The sequence below is a fragment of the Lucilia sericata genome, unplaced genomic scaffold (assembly GCF_015586225.1).
Source record: "Lucilia sericata isolate MDLA Ls3-8-SP2 unplaced genomic scaffold, ASM1558622v1 Contig004146F_arrow, whole genome shotgun sequence".
Taxonomy (NCBI): domain Eukaryota; kingdom Metazoa; phylum Arthropoda; class Insecta; order Diptera; family Calliphoridae; genus Lucilia; species Lucilia sericata.
In genome coordinates, this window is record NW_023997162.1 from 1 (window position 1) to 17,357 (window position 17,357).

General features: G+C 30.0%; 1 pseudogene; it reads right to left on the reverse strand.

The window, feature by feature from the left end:
• Positions 1-14,886: 14,886 nt before the first annotated feature.
• Positions 14,887-16,040, reverse strand: LOC119615121 (annotated as a pseudogene).
• Between the last annotated feature and the right edge of the window lie 1,317 nt (positions 16,041-17,357).

Below are 17,357 nucleotides of genomic sequence, written 5' to 3' on the forward strand. Positions count from 1 at the left end.
ACTAGAACTGAACTAGAACTGAACTAGAACTGAACTAGAACTGAACTAGAACTGAACTAGAACTGAACTAGAACTGAACTAGAACTGAACTAGAACTGAACTGAACTGAACTAGAACTAGAACTGAACTAGAACTGAACTAGAACTGAACTAGAACTGAACTAGAACTGAACTAGAACTTAACTAGAACTGAACTAGAACTGAACTAGAACGGAACTAGAACTGAACTAGAACTTAACTAGAACTTAACTAGAACTTAACTAGAACTGAACTAGAACTGAACAAGAACTGAACTAGAACTGAACTAGAACTTAACTAGAACTGAACTAGAACGGAACTAGAACGGAACTAGAACTGAACTAGAACTGAACTAGAACTGAACTAGAACTGAACTAGAACTGAACTAGAACTGAACTAGAACTGAACTAGAACTGAACTAGAACTGAACTAGAACTGAACTAGAACTGAACTAGAACTGAACTAGAACTGAACTAGAACTGAACTAGAACTGAACTAGAACTGAACTAGAACTGAACTAGAACTGAACTAGAACTGAACTAGAACTGAACTAGAACTGAACTAGAACTGAACTGAACTAGAACTGAACTAGAACTGAACTAGAACTGAACTAGAACTGAACTAGAACTGAACTAGAACTGAACTAGAACTGAACTAGAACTGAACTAGAACTGAACTAGAACTGAACTAGAACTGAACTAGAACTGAACTAGAACTGAACTAGAACTGAACTAGAACTGAACTAGAACTGAACTAGAACTGAACTAGAACTGAACTAGAACTGAACTAGAACTGAACTAGAACTGAACTAGAACTGAACTAGAACTGAACTAGAACTGAACTAGAACTGAACTAGAACTGAACTAGAACTGAACTAGAACTGAACTAGAACTGAACTAGAACTGAACTAGAACTGAACTAGAACTGAACTAGAACTGAACTAGAACTGAACTAGAACTGAACTAGAACTGAACTAGAACTGAACTAGAACTGAACTAGAACTAGAACTGAACTAGAACTGAACTAGAACTGAACTAGAACTGAACTAGAACTGAACTAGAACTGAACTAGAACTGAACTAGAACTGAACTAGAACTGAACTAGAACTGAACTAGAACTGAACTAGAACTGAACTAGAACTGAACTAGAACTGAACTAGAACTGAACTAGAACTGAACTAGAACTGAACTAGAACTGAACTAGAACTGAACTAGAACTGAACTAGAACTGAACTAGAACTGAACTAGAACTGAACTGGAACTGAACTGGAACTGAACTAGAACTAAACTAGAACCGAACTAGAACTGAACTAGAACTGAACTAGAACTGAACTAGAACTGAACTAGAACTGAACTAGAACTGAACTAGAACTGAACTAAAACTGAAGTAGAACTGAAAATAATTCTTACTGACTTCCGCGATAAAAAGTGTTTGCTGGGTTGCGTAGTGTGAATATATGTAACTGTATGTGTAGCTGTTATTTGTTTGTATTTGTTATCTAACAAAAACAATATGAGACACAAATTCTAATTTCGGGATATTTTTTTTGCTTCTTTCTTCCTGAGAGGTGAGAACATTTACCAAACAAAACAAAAACTGGTAAAAGAAAAACTGCGTTTTAATTTATAACTGCAATTATTTGGATTTATTATTATTTCTTCCCTTTCGAAAGGGGGTGGAAATGAATAAATTTTTTAATAAATAGGTTAAATAGATAACATACTTTGTCTTTGGTTAGAATTTGAATTAAATAAAACTTGTTTATTATGCATAATTCCACAAATGAAGAGTCATTGTTAAAAGAATAAATTCCTTTGAAAGCTTCAAAAAGGACTCCCATCGTTTTACAAGGAGATAGAAGGAGAGAGAGAGTAAAAGACAAATATTAACATCTACAATTGTTATAATATCTTAATAAAAATAATGATGTACATTTTTAAGTATCCCCTTGATACATAAATAATTTAATTTTTGTTTCTTCTTCTTCTTTATTTTATAAATTTTTCATTTAAAGCCGCACGTGCTTGTTTGTAATTAAAAGTGTAAATTAAAAAAATTACAAAAAAAAAGGAGTATGTTGCGTTTAAACATGATACTTTTATTTAAAAAACTCCTAGTGCGTTGTCCCATTTTTACGGTCTTAATAAGTATTTAGGTGAATATGAAAATATATAATTAGTTGAAAACAAATTGAGGACATTTTTAATACTCTAGTATTATTTTTAAAATTAAGAAAAAAAAAACAAAGTTTGTTCATTTTACATATTTTGTAGTGTTGTTGAGAAAATTATATGTTAAGCACGAAATGGTTAAGGGGGTGTAGTAAGGATAATTTAGTTATTAAAATCATTCATTTGGACTTTATTGGATTTGTTAGGGAATTTTTTGAAATGAATTATTAACATAAACAGCTTTATTCCTGAAGTCTGGAGCCTATTTCAGAGGCACGACTTCAATAAATGCTAGAATATAGACTATAGACTAGACTATAGACTAGACTATAGACTAGACTATAGACTAGACTATAGACTAGACTATAGACTAGACTATAGACTAGACTATAGACTAGACTATAGACTAGACTATAGACTAGACTATAGACTAGACTATAGACTAGACTATAGACTAGACTATAGACTAGACTATAGACTAGACTATAGACTAGACTATAGACTAGACTATAGACTAGACTATAGACTAGACTATAGACTAGACTATAGACTAGACTATAGACTAGACTATAGACTAGACTATAGACTAGACTATAGACTAGAATATAGACTAGACTATAGACTAGACTATAGACTAGACTATAGACTAGACTATAGACTAGACTATAGACTAGACTATAGACTAGACTATAGACTAGACTATATACTAGACTATAGACTAGACTATAGACTAGACTATAGACTAGACTATAGACTAGACTATAGACTAGACTATAGACTAGACTATAGACTAGACTATAGACTAGACTATAGACTAGACTATAGACTAGACTATAGACTAGACTATAGACTAGACTATATACTAGACTATAGACTACTATAGACTAGACTATAGACTAGACTATAGACTAGACTAGGACTAGACTATAGACTAGACTATAGACTAGACTATAGACTAGACTATAGACTAGACTATAGACTAGACTATAGACTAGACTATAGGCTAGACTATAGACTAGACTATAGACTAGACTATAGACTAGACTATAGACTAGACTATAGACTAGACTATAGACTAGACTATAGACTAGACTATAGACTAGACTATAGACTAGACTATAGACTAGACTATAGACAAGACTATAAACTAGTCTATAGTCTAGTATATAGTCTAGTTTAATTCTGACAATAACCGTAGTTTTGTTTAAAAAGTCTGTTTTAATTATGAAAAACATTTTCGAAGTAATTTCTTCGCCTCTTATTTATTTCTATATGATGATTAGTTTTGTTTTTTTATTTATTTTTTTGTTCATTCATCTTACTTTTCATTTTTAAAACTTTTGAGATGAGTTTGTTGAAAAGAACCGCAGATTTGTAATTTCAGTTTTTTTTTTTTGTTTTTTTCTTCAACCACTTTATCATCAAGTTTTGTTGCATTTAGTTCTGCTTGTCATATGCAACAGATTAAGTTTTAGTTTTACAAAATGAAACTAAATACACGAGAGTTGTAGGTAACGTGGATTTATTTTCAAATTTTTCATTTCATAAGCAAAAGTGGTGTGGGCGTAGTAAAATGGCAAGAAATTAAAACATTAATATCAAATTATAAATAACTAAATTTAAAAAGTTAAAAAAAAAAAAAAATATTTCTACTATGTTTACCCCACAAAAGCCCTTAAAGAAAAACTAAAGAAAAAGGTCTTGGAATAAACAAATATGTGAGTGAGTGAGTGAGTGTGTCAATTATATTAAGATAAATGTTTCCATTTGATTAAATTTAGTTGAAACAATTACTTTAGAAATATGTGACCCAATTCAAAAACTGTGAAATAAGCCAGTCGACAAAAACTTAGTACAAAAAATCAACCACCAAAGAACTTTGCTAGTGATTATTTAAATCATCCCCTGAGTTAACAAATAAGGGGAAAAGAAAACCAAACATCATGATGATGATACCTTGGAATGGTTACACCATTACGGCAAAATTGCTCAAGTTATGAGCTTTAACCCAAAAAAACAAAACGCACCCATTACCATACAACTACTAGACCCAATAAAAGTATGAATAAAATAAAAATAAAATGAAATGTTACATGTCACTACTTGCAACATTTTATCACGTAACTTTAAATAAGGACGAATGAAGAAAAAACAACTTAGAATTCCTTTACGGATACAACTTATTTTGACAATTCGTATGACAATTTTTTTGTTAGGATTTTTTTCCCCGAGAGAACCATATTCCAACTATTTGGGGGTGCTAAACTCTAAAAGCGTTCGTGTATAAATTTATAATTGTGTTAAATGTGTCACAGAGTAGTGGCACAAGTATCGAAAAGACTGAACTTACTTCCATTAAATGATGAAAGATTCACAGGTTTTAGAGTGAAAACAAAATAAACCGGTAAATGTGCTCAGTTGTCATAGCTGATGTGTGATAGAGAAGACTATAGTCTAGTCTATAGTCTAGTCTATAGTCTAGTCTATAGTCTAGTCTATAGTCTAGTCTATAGTCTAGACTATAGACTATAGACTATCTATAGTCTAGTCTATAGTCTAGTCTATAGTCTAGTCTATAGTCTAGTCTATAGTCTAGTCTATACTCTAGTCTATAGTCTAGTCTATAGTCTAGTCTATAGTCTAGTCTATAGTCTAGTCTATAGTCTAGTCTATAGTCTAGTCTATAGTCTAGTCTATAGTCTAGTCTATAGTCTAGTCTATAGTCTAGTCTATAGTCTAGTCTATAGTCTAGTCTATAGTCTAGTCTATAGTCTAGTCTATAGTCTAGTCTATAGTCTAGTCTATAGTCTAGTCTATAGTCTAGTCTATAGTCTAGTCTATAGTCTAGTCTATAGTCTAGTCTATAGTCTAGTCTATAGTCTAGTCTATAGTCTAGTCTATAGTCTAGTCTATAGTCTAGTCTATAGTCTAGTCTATAGTCTAGTCTATAGTCTAGTCTATAGTCTAGTCTATAGTCTAGTCTATAGTCTAGTCTATAGTCTAGTCTATAGTCTAGTCTATAGTCTAGTCTATAGTCTAGTCTATAGTCTAGTCTATAGTCTAGTCTATAGTCTAGTCTATAGTCTAGTCTATAGTCTATTCTATAGTCTAGTCATAGTCTAGTCTATAGTCTATTCTATAGTCTAGTCTATAGTCTAGTCTATAGTCTAGTCTATAGTCTAGTCTATAGTCTAGTCTATAGTCTAGTCTATAGTCTAGTCTATAGTCTAGTCTATAGTCTAGTCTATAGTCTAGTCTATAGTCTAGTCTATAGTCTAGTCTATAGTCTAGTCTATAGTCTAGTCTATAGTCTAGTCTATAGTCTAGTCTATAGTCTAGTCTATAGTCTAGTCTATAGTCTAGTCTATAGTCTAGTCTATAGTCTAGTCTATAGTCTAGTCTATAGTCTAGTCTATAGTCTAGTCTATAGTCTAGTCTATAGTCTAGTCTATGGTCTAGTCTATAGTCTAGTCTATAGTCTAGTCTATAGTCTAGTCTATAGTCTAGTCTATAGTCTAGTCTATAGTCTAGTCTATAGTCTAGTCTATAGTCTAGTCTATAGTCTAGTCTATAGTCTAGTCTATAGTCTAGTCCAGGGGTCGGCAAACTTTTGAGTCGGAAGAGCCAAAACTTAAAGTTTACAAAACATGGGTTTTAAAAGAGCCACAAAATGTTTGTTTATTAAAACATTACAAATGAATTTTTGTGGGTCACTCGAATGCGTTTTTAACACTTGTTATATAAAGATATAAAAGTTTATTAGAGTGGGGCGACAGTGATATCATTTAAAAGGCATTTGCCATAATACAGTATAAAGTGTCATAGTTATGTATATTAATTAGGCAGCAATCGAGATAAAATTTTCCACAAGTTTTTTTGTGATGTATTGCGGACATCGAACCATAATTGACCAACCCCAATATAAGGCCCCTTTAAAAAAATTACTCTAACGATAATAATTGACTTAACCGTTATGTCAATACCCACATACCCGTGTATGTTTTTCATTTTGAAGTGATATATCTCGAGGTCTATATACGTATCGGCTTGTAATTTGGACTATGCTTTCAGAGTAAAGTTTTCTATACATTTTCCATTAGCTAAATATATATATTTAGATTATATAATTATATAGATTATATAAATATATTATATAATACTAGATTTTCTATTTTTACCTCGTGTATCAATACCCAACATACCCCGGTATGTATACAATTATATGTCAGTTATCGGAAAAAAATTAAGTTTCTTTATAAATTTTATGTTTTATTTTTAGAATTATATATATTCTTGTATCTTAAAAAAAATGAACTGAACAACAAATTTAGTTTCAAATACAGAGTCATGTGTCTTTATTCATATTTTGAATGTGAAATATTTGTGGACCTTGTAACATTAACAAATATGCGCCGATTTTGATGAAATAATTTTTTTTATTGTATATGACTTAGTAAAGTAAAATTATGCTGATTATAATAATTTTATTCTCATATAAACAAAAATATTTAAGTTTAAATTTTAAAATTTTAATTTTTGACCATGACTTAGCAATCTTTTTTTTTGCAAAAAAGTTCCCTTTACGAAAGCAAAACAATTTCTTTAAAGCTAGTCGATTATATACACCTTAATAAATAATATATAAAAGTTTTGTTCAATTACTTTCCCGGTCACTGAGTAATAGCTTCTTGAAGTCAAAATTTTACAAATTCAAATTCTGCATAATGTACATTATACGTTATGAAGGCGTTTTTCTTTATGTTTTTTGCATACGATATTTTTGTTAATAGGAAAGCAATAAGAAAACTCTAAAAAGAATTGCTAAAATTTAATGGTTTATAATCAAAAACTATTTAATTTATATATACAGACGTTTTATTAAATTAGTTTTAACAATTATCTGAATTATACACTAGAAATGTATAAAAGATGAAATAGCCATATAAATTGTATGACATACCCGGGTATGTTGGGTATTGATGTACGTAATTTTGCTCGGGTATAGACAAGACGGTTAACAGTAGCAGTATAGCGACGAAATTCGAGATAAACAAGTTGTATGAGAACAAGTTGTATAAGAACAAAAATCTATCTTCCAAATTTTAATTTAACAATCAGAACTGGCTTAATATAGCAGTATTATGACGAAATTCAACACAAACAGGAACAAAAATAACTTAACCAAATTTGGTGATGATCGGCTCATAATTGATATCCCCCATATTAGATCCCCACGCTTTAACGCTCAAAACAGGCAATACTAGCATAGTGGTGGAATTCGTCATAAACAAGTTTTATAAGAACAAAAATACATACAACAGTCTAAAACACAAGTATACCCAGCAAAAAAATTTTGAAGTTGTTTAAAGAAGAAGGGATAATTTCATGATTTCTTTAGTAAGTATTCTATTTAATGCGTTTTAAATACATGCCTAAATTCTAATAAATTTGTCATCAGTGAAGGCATGAAAAATGCACCCAAATTCACTCATGTAACTCCACTATAGGAATTGTAATATTTTACTGTAATTTGGTATTATCTTAGGAGATTTAACGAAAACGTGCATTTCATACAATAAAGATTAAAAATGACATTAATTTTTTTATTAGATTTTTGTTAAAATTAGTAATATTAAGTCCATTAAAATTAGTAATATTAAGTCCATTAATAAGAGAAGGAAAAAAACCAAGACTGCTTAACGGATTTTAAAACACAATGGGTATTTTTCCTCTGCATGAATTTAAATCCAATCAAAATCAGTTAGTTATGTTTTATCTTATTCTATTTTTGTCAATATCATTCAAAAAATTATTTAAATATTGATAATTAAATCGAAGTACCATTAATGCATTTTAAATAAATATAGTGCACCAATGAAAATTCGCTTGAGAATCATCGAATATTCATTGGTTATAAGAACTCATTTAAATGACGAACTATTTTTGCAAATACGAACCCATGCATGCCAATGGCACGCTAATGTTAAAATCATGCATGTTTCCCCTAAATATGAACCAGTTTCACTATCAGTTCAACCCATGCATTTACTACTTTTTTGCACGTCTTTTTTGCTGGGTAGTGATGAAAATCACACAAACAAGTTTCATAGGATCAAAAATCTCATTACCAAATTTGTAAGGATGGGTCCATAATACGCTTTCTGGTCAATTATTTATTTATAGCCAAACATTTTATGCAAAAAATATATCAATCTTTCATAGATCACTGTCATTAAAACGTGCAATATTTAAAAATGTTTAATTTTTTGGCACCTTTTATAGAAAGCGTTAAAAAAATATAAAATTCTTTAAAAAAAGATTAAAGTTTTCAAATAGACCAAGTTTTTAGTATTTAACTGTATCCAAACTCTCCACATAAATTAGTTACTATATTTTAAATTTCCAAAAATATCTTTTAATTCCAAAAACACGAAAATTTCGGAATGTATGCACATCCTCATCTACATCTTATTTAATTGCAATTCGTAGGAGTTTGTTTGTTTGTTTTTAGGAACTTTTCAATTAACACTTTAAAGAATTAAAAATTTTCTTACAATATTAACTTGTACATGGAACAAATTCAATGGGAGTGATAGGTTTGTATGGCTTTAGATTGGATCATAACTTGTTGTTTAAAGTTTCAAAAATGACTATAAATTTTCATTTATTAGTTGGCTTTTTACCTAACTCTTCCAACTTGCTTTTAAACTTTGCATTTCTAGAGATCCAATACCAATTCCAAATGGTTCAATGAGGATTTATTCTCAAATGTACGATTGTAAAAGCAAGGAAATGAGCGAAAAGCTAATTGTGTAATTTTCTTTCTTTCTCACTCAAAAAGTATATGTTTTTGTTTCGTTCATGTACAGAACGATTAAGCAAAGTTAAAAAGTTGTGTATGTATATTGTAGAAACTTTTGCGAATTGTTTTGTTAGTATTAATACACTGCTCGTTAATCGATTCCGAAAAATTTTAAAATATATAAATATTTTTTTATAAAATAAATAAAATGTGTATAAACTAAAGAGCCACAGCTCCACATCCAAAGAGCCGCATTTGGCCGCGAGCCATAGTTTGCCGACCCCTGGTCTAGTCTATAGTCTAGTCTATAGTTTAGTCTATAGTCCAGTCTATAGTCTAGTCTATAGTCTAGTCTATAGTCTAGTCTATAGTCTAGTCTATAGTCTAGTCTATAGTCTAGTCTATAGTCTAGTCTATAGTCTAGTCTATAGTCTAGTCTATAGTCTAGTCTATAGTCTAGTCTATAGTCTAGTCTATAGTCTAGTCTATAGTCTAGTCTATAGTCTAGTCTATAGTCTAGTCTATAGTCTAGTCTATAGTCTAGTCTATAGTCTAGTCTATAGTCTAGTCTATAGTCTAGTCTATAGTCTAGTCTATAGTCTAGTCTATAGTCTAGTCTATAGTCTAGTCTATAGTCTAGTCTATAGTCTAGGCTATAGTCTAGGCTATAGTCTAGTCTATAGTCTAGTCTATAGTCTAGTCTATAGTCTAGTCTATAGTCTAGTCTATAGTCTAGTCTATAGTCTAGTCTATAGTCTAGTCTATAGTCCAGTCTATAGTCTAGTCTATAGTCTAGTCTATAGTCTAGTCTATAGTCTAGTCTATAGTCTAGTCTATAGTCTAGTCTATAGTCTAGTCTATAGTCTAGTCTATAGTCTAGTCTATAGTCTAGTCTATGGTCTAGTCTATAGTCTAGTCTATCTAGTCTATAGTCTAGTCTATAGTCTAGTCTATAGTCTAGTCTATAGTCTAGTCTATAGTCTAGTCTAGTCTTTAGTCTAGTCTATAGTTCAGTCTATAGTCTAGACTATATTCTAGTCTATAGTCTAGACTATAGACTAGAATATAGTCTAGTCTATAGTCTAGTGTTTAGTCTAGTATATGGTCTGATCTATAGCCTAGTCTATAGTATAGTCTAATCTAGTCTAATCTAGTCTAGTCTAGTCTAGTCTAGTCTAGTCTAGTCTAGCCTAGTCTATTCTATTCTAGTCCAGTCTAGCCTAGTCTAGTCTAGTCTAGTCTACAGTCTAGTCCATAGTCTAGTCTATAGTCTGGTCTATATTTATCAAAAATTATCTGCAGAGATCAAATTTATCGAATATTCTCTCAAAGAGTGAGTTTATTGAAAATTCTCTTTAAAAAGATTATTTATCGAAAATTTCTCTAATTCGTTAAATAAAAAAATATGACTTAAGGCCTTTTTAAATTCAAGGTAAATAAAAATCTTCCTTAAGCAAACGTGTGGCTCTTTATATGAATTAATGGGTCCTGTTAGTTTTTACAAATTTACTATGTAATTATTTTATTCAACAATTTCATTTCAACATGCAACATTACATTGAGTTTTGTAAATCATGAAACAAGAGCCACTTAAATATTAAAATAATACTTCGATTAATCTAGTTATTTATACATTTTGTTCACAAAAAAATGTATTCATAAATATATGTAAGTATTATTTTCATAATTAAAGGGATCCATTTGTTTCTGTGTGTCTAACTGTCCGTCCATCCCCAATTGAAAACAAATTCAAGGTAATTTTCAGCTACATTTACTTAAACATCTATAACTGGTTGCATGGAGTCGTTTCATTCATGTTAATCGGAAGTGATATAATTTTCATTTGTAACATTAATCATTGGCTAGTTGGTTGGTGGTGGCTGTTTAACATTTGTATTAAATAAAGGTACAATGATGTGAATGAATAACTCTTCCTATTTTTTAATTTTTTTGTTGCATGACCTTAAAACTAAATATTAATTGATTTTTGTTGTTGAAGATACATATTAAGACTTATTACAAGCCCTGATTAATTGTAATAATTTATGTTTGTACTAGTCTTAGGCTTAAAAATAATTTATTATCTTTTAATACAAATGAGCTTTGCAAATATAAACTCGGTATTATTTGAATAATTTTCTAATGATTCATTAAATGTTCACACCTCTTAATTGTTGAAGTCTTAAAATTGCTTTAAAATATGACGATGCGATGTAGGAATATTTCAATTATCATCATATTTCATTTAGTCACTTAGAATGTTAATGATTGTAGGAGCAAAAAATAAAAAAAAAACAAATTGATTTATATTCTAGCAACAAATTGTACTTGTGCGGTAAATAACAATGGGTTTGTGCGTCTTACATATTTTTTTTTAATGTTAAAACTGTTAGAAATTTTTCGATGAATTATATATTTTAAATATTTTTTATGAAATTCATGTTTTAATAAGTACTCCATATAAATCTCGCTCTTTAAATAAATTTGTTTACAGTTACCTTTATATAAGGAATTTTTGATAAATAATAAGAAAAATTAAATTACTACAGAAAATTTTCGATAAATTTCACGTTTTAAAGAATTTTCTACAAATTTACATTTTTAAAAAATTTTGTATAATTTTTTTTTATATAAAATTTTCTATAAATTTCTGTCTTTAGAAAATTTTCGATAAAATTTTGTTCATAAAATTTTATATAAAATTTCTTTAATTTAATTTTTAGATTTTTTTTGTAAAAATTTCATTTAATAGAAAATTTTCGATAAATTTTCTACCAATAGATATCTTTCGTTTTACATTCAATCTTCCTTGTTTTATAGAAAGCTTTTGATACATTTTATAGTCTAGTCTATAGTCCAGTCTATGGTCTAGTCTATACTCTAGACTATAGACTAGTCTATAGACTAGATTATAGTCTAGTCTATAGTCTAGTCTAGTCTGTAGTCTAGTCTATAGTCTAGTCTGTAGTCTAGTCTATAGTCTAGTCTGTAGTCTAGTCTATAGTCTAGTCTGTAGTCTAGTCTATAGTCTAGTCTATAGTCTACTCTATAGTCTAGTCTGTAGTCTAGTCTATAGTCTAGTCTATAGTCTACTCTATAGTCTAGTCTATAGTCTAGTCTATAGTGTAGTCTATAGTCTAGTCTATAGTCTAGTCTATAGTCTAGTCTATAGTCTAGTCTATAGTCTAGTCTATAGTCTAGTCTATAGTCTAGTCTATAGTCTAGTCTATAGTCTAGTCTATAGTCTAGTCTATAGTCTAGTCTATAGTCTAGTCTATAGTCTAGTCTATAGTCTAGTCTATAGTCTAGTCTATAGTCTAGTCTATAGTCTAGTCTATAGTCTAGTCTATAGTCTAGTCTATAGTCTAGTCTATAGTCTAGTCTATAGTCTAGTCTATAGTCTAGTCTATAGTCTAGTCTATAGTCTAGTCTATAGTCTAGTCTATAGTCTAGTCTATAGTCTAGTCTATAGTCTAGTCTATAGTCTAGTCTATAGTCTAGTCTATAGTCTAGTCTATAGTCTAGTCTATAGTCTAGTCTATAGTCTAGTCTATAGTCTAGTCTATAGTCTATATAGTCTATAGTCTAGTCTATAGTCTAGTTATAGTCTAGTCTATAGTCTAGTCTATAGTCTAGTCTATAGTCTAGTCTATAGTCTAGTCTATAGTCTAGTCTATAGTCTAGTCATAGTCTCTATAGTCTAGTCTATAGTCTAGTCTATAGTCTAGTCTATAGTCTAGTCTATAGTCTAGTCTATAGTCTAGTCTATAGTCTAGTCTATAGTCTAGTCTATAGTCTAGTCTATAGTCTAGTCTATAGTCTAGTCTATAGTCTAGTCTATAGTCTAGTCTATAGTCTAGTCTATAGTCTAGTCTATAGTCTAGTCTATAGTCTAGTCTATAGTCTAGTCTATAGTCTAGTCTATAGTCTAGTCTATAGTCTAGTCTAGTCTATAGTCTAGTCTAGTCTATAGTCTAGTCTAGTCTATTGTCTAGTCTATAGTCTAGTCTATAGTCTAGTCTATAGTCTAGTCTATAGTCTAGTCTATAGTCTAGTCTATAGTCTAGTCTATAGTCTAGTCTATAGTCTAGTCTATAGTCTAGGTCTATAGTATAGTCTATAGTCTAGTCTATAGTCTAGTCTATAGTCTAGTCTATAGTCTAGTCTATAGTCTAGTCCTTAGTCTAGTCTATAGTCTAGTCTATAGTCGTCTATCGTATAGTCTATAGTCTAGTCTATAGTCTAGTCTATAGTCTAGTCTATAGTCTAGTCTTAGTCTAGCTATGTCTAGTCTATAGTCTAGTCTATAGTCTAGTCTATAGTCTAGTCTATAGTCTAGTCTATAGTCTAGTCTATAGTCTAGTCTATAGTCTAGTCTATAGTCTAGTCTATAGTCTAGTCTTAGTCTAGTCTATAGTCTAGTCTATAGTCTAGTCTATAGTCTAGTCTATAGTCTCTAGTACTATAGTCTAGTCTATAGTCTAGTCTAGTCTAGTTCTATAGTCTAGTCTATAGTCTAGTCTATAGTCTAGTCTATAGTCTAGTCTATAGTCTAGTCTATAGTCTAGTCTATAGTCTAGTCTATAGTCTAGTCTATAGTCTAGTCTATAGTCTAGTCTATCTAGTGTATAGTCTAGTCTATAGTCTAGTCTATAGTAGTCTATAGTCTAGTCTAGTCTATAGTCTAGTCTATAGTCTAGTCTATAGTCTAGTCTATAGTCTAGTCTATAGTCTAGTCCATAGTCTAGTCTATAGTCTAGTCTATAGTCTAGTCTATAGTCTAGTCTATAGTCTAGTCTATAGTCTAGTCTATAGTCTAGTCTATAGTCTAGTCTATAGTCTAGTCTATAGTCTAGTCTATAGTCTAGTCTATAGTCTAGTCTATAGTCTAGTCTATAGTCTATTTTATTGTCTAGTCTATGGTGTAGTATATAGTCTAGTCTATAGTCTATTCTATAGTCTATTCTATAGTCTAGTCTATAGTCTAGTCTATAGTCTAGTCTATAGTCAAGTCTATAGTCTAGTCTATAGTCTAGTCTATAGTCTATAGTCTATAGTCTAGTCTATAGTCTAGTCTATAGTCTAGTCTATAGTCTAGTCTATAGTCTAGTCTATAGTCTAGTCTATAGTCTAGTCTATAGTCTAGTCTATAGTCTAGTCTATAGTCTAGTCTATAGTCTAGTCTATAGTCTAGTCTATAGTCTAGTCTATAGTCTAGTCTATAGTCTAGTCTATAGTCTAGTCTATAGTCTAGTCTATAGTCTAGTCTATAGTCTAGTCTATAGTCTAGTCTATAGTCTAGTCTAGTCTATAGTCTAGTCTATAGTCTAGTCTATAGTCTAGTCTATAGTCTAGTCTATAGTCTAGTCTATAGTCTAGTCTACAGTCTAGTATATAGTCTAGTCTACAGTCTAGTCTTTAGTCTAGCCTATAGTCTAAGCTATAGTCTAGTCTATTGTCTAGTCTATAATCTAGTCTATAGTCTAGTCTATAGGCTAGTCTATAGTCTAGTCTATAGTCTAGTCTATAGTCTGGACTATAGGCTAGTCTTTAGTAGAGTATATTGTCTAGTTTTTAGTCTGGTTTAAAGTCTGGTCTATAGACTAGAATTTTTAAAATTTATTGTAAATTTTCTCTGTCATTAACAGGCTTTCTCCGTCTGCCCGATGTGGCTTAGGCGTATTTCTTCGGATCTGATTAATAACCATAAGGATTTTAAAATTTTTGACAAATTGCTAAAAATTTATAAGATGAGACGCATATGCATATACAAATTGCTATTTCTCACAATGACAAAATATACTTTTATTATAAGTATTTTAAATCCTTAAGCAAATCCTTTGCAAAAATTATATTATTACTGTTTCTTCAATATTGTAAATAAAACATTATAGTATGTTATTCTTGATGACAATATTTTGTTTTTAACAAACAAAATATTTATAACAAAATCATGTTCTTTTTATTCTCACTATTCACAAAAATGTATAAAACAAGGATATTAAGGATAAGGATGTTGGATGTGTGTATGTATAAGATGTACTATACAAGTATGAATATTGTGTAGTATTTATATGTATGGCTAAGTGTTCATGTATATGTTGTAGTAAAAAAATATTTATGGCGGTATTACTATACAAATACATTTTGTAAATGTAGGAATGTGAGTGTTCCAAAGGAGCAAACAACATAAACAGAAGATTTTTCCTATTGACAGATAGATGGATTAGATAGATAGACAGACAAGAATGAAATCACAGCAAATATCGCAATCACGTACAATTGTTATTTCACTAAATTAGAATTACGATAGGGACCTTGATGTTGTTGTTGTTGCTGATTGCCGTATTGTTTGGCGGCGGCTGGTTGCTGATATTGTTGCTCCTCATGATAGGGATGAGTGCGAATGTATTCCAATGATTTTAAAAATAGCTTCTGGAATTGGTGGTGGTGTAGGCAAATGAGCACCTTGTGGTTGGAAACCATTTTCATCGGCAGTATAAGTCAATTGAATCAATTCACCCTCAGGCGAGTAGTATTGAGAAGAGCCGGTGGCATAGTGGCCACCAACACCAGACTCCTGCTGGGCAATACCATTGGTGGTATCGAATTGATAATTGTAGCTGCCATCCTCTTTGATTTCGTTAACGAAATTACGGGTTTCAGCCTGATAATCAACAGCCAAGGCACAACCACAAATGGCTAAAGAAACAATGAGCTGTAATATATTGTGAATAGAGAAGAGAAGAAACAAATTTCATTATAATTAATTGTTTTAAAGCTCCTGCCTTGAAGAGTCCTTGAAATGTATTTCGTATAGAACATTAAGGCAGGAGGTTAGAAATAATTTAATTACTGCTTGATTTTATTTATAGATTTTTTTCTGTTCTTCCTTTAACAGGAAACTTACAATTTTGAACATTTTTGTTGAGTTAAGGTAAATGAGAATTTGTTATTGATGTTAAATCTTAAAGATCTAAAGTGTTTATAAAGTATTTGTGGCAAATGTGCACATATTTATATGCGCAGAATTTAATTGCACACAATCCCTCAAAACTCAAAATTAAAATATTGCAAATCGAAAAAAAAAAACCGAAAAAAATTATTAACAAAAAATCATACACAACAAATTAATAATTTTACACTTTAAAGTATTTTTCTGTTCACTACATATTTACTTAATGTATCTATAAACTGGTAATAATTGTACAAGATCTTTTTTAAATGTGTAAGTAAGTACCTAAACATGTATGTGTTTATTTCAACTCTGGCTTTAGATTTCAAATAGAGATCATGCAGTGGATGATGATGTCGACGATGTTGATGATTACGGAATTATTTGTTAGTGGGTAAGACATGTCAGCCAACACTATTAACTAAAAAATTGTGTTTTTCTTGCTAATATTAAATTTATCTAAGTATCTAAAACTTCATTCATACTTAAAACTCAAACACATATGTACATTTTAAAATTTAACTGTTTTTTTAATGTTTATTGGTGTTTGTGCTCTCTTAATCCCCTATTAAACTTTAAATTTTCAAACATTAAGCGGAAAAAAGATGCTTGTATTTAAAATATAATTTATTTTCGTTTTTATGTTTAAACAATTTGCAGCTAATGTTTAGTGTTACAATTTTGGAAACACAAAAAAAAAATGTTAGTGATAAATAACCAAAAGTTATGGCAGTTATTTAAAAGAATGTTTTATTTAAATTGAAAGTAAAAAGAAGTACAATGGAGAAAATGGATGAAGTAACTAACTAACTAACTAACTAACTAACTAACTAACTAACTAACTAACTAACTAACTAACTAACTAACTAACTAACTAACTAACTAACTAACTAACTAACTAACTAACTAACTAACTAACTAACTAACTAACTAACTAACTAACTAACTAACTAACTAACTAACTAACTAACTAACTAACTAACTAACTACTAACTAACTAACTAACTAACTAACTACTACTAACTAACTAACTAACTAACTAACTAACTAACTAACTAACTAACTAACTACTAACTAACTAACTAACTAACTAACTAACTAACTAACTAACTAACTAACTAACTACTACTAACTAACTAACTAACTAACTACTAACTACTAACTAACTAACTAACTACTAACTAACTAACTAACTAACTAACTAACTAACTAACTAACTAACTAACTAACTAACTAACTAACTAACTAACTAACTAACTAACTAACTAACTAACTAACTAACTAACTAACTAACTAACTAACTAACTAACTAACTAACTAACTAACTAACTAACTAACTAACTAACTAACTAACTAACTAAACTAACTAACTAACTAACTAACTAACTAACTAACTAACTAACTAACTAACT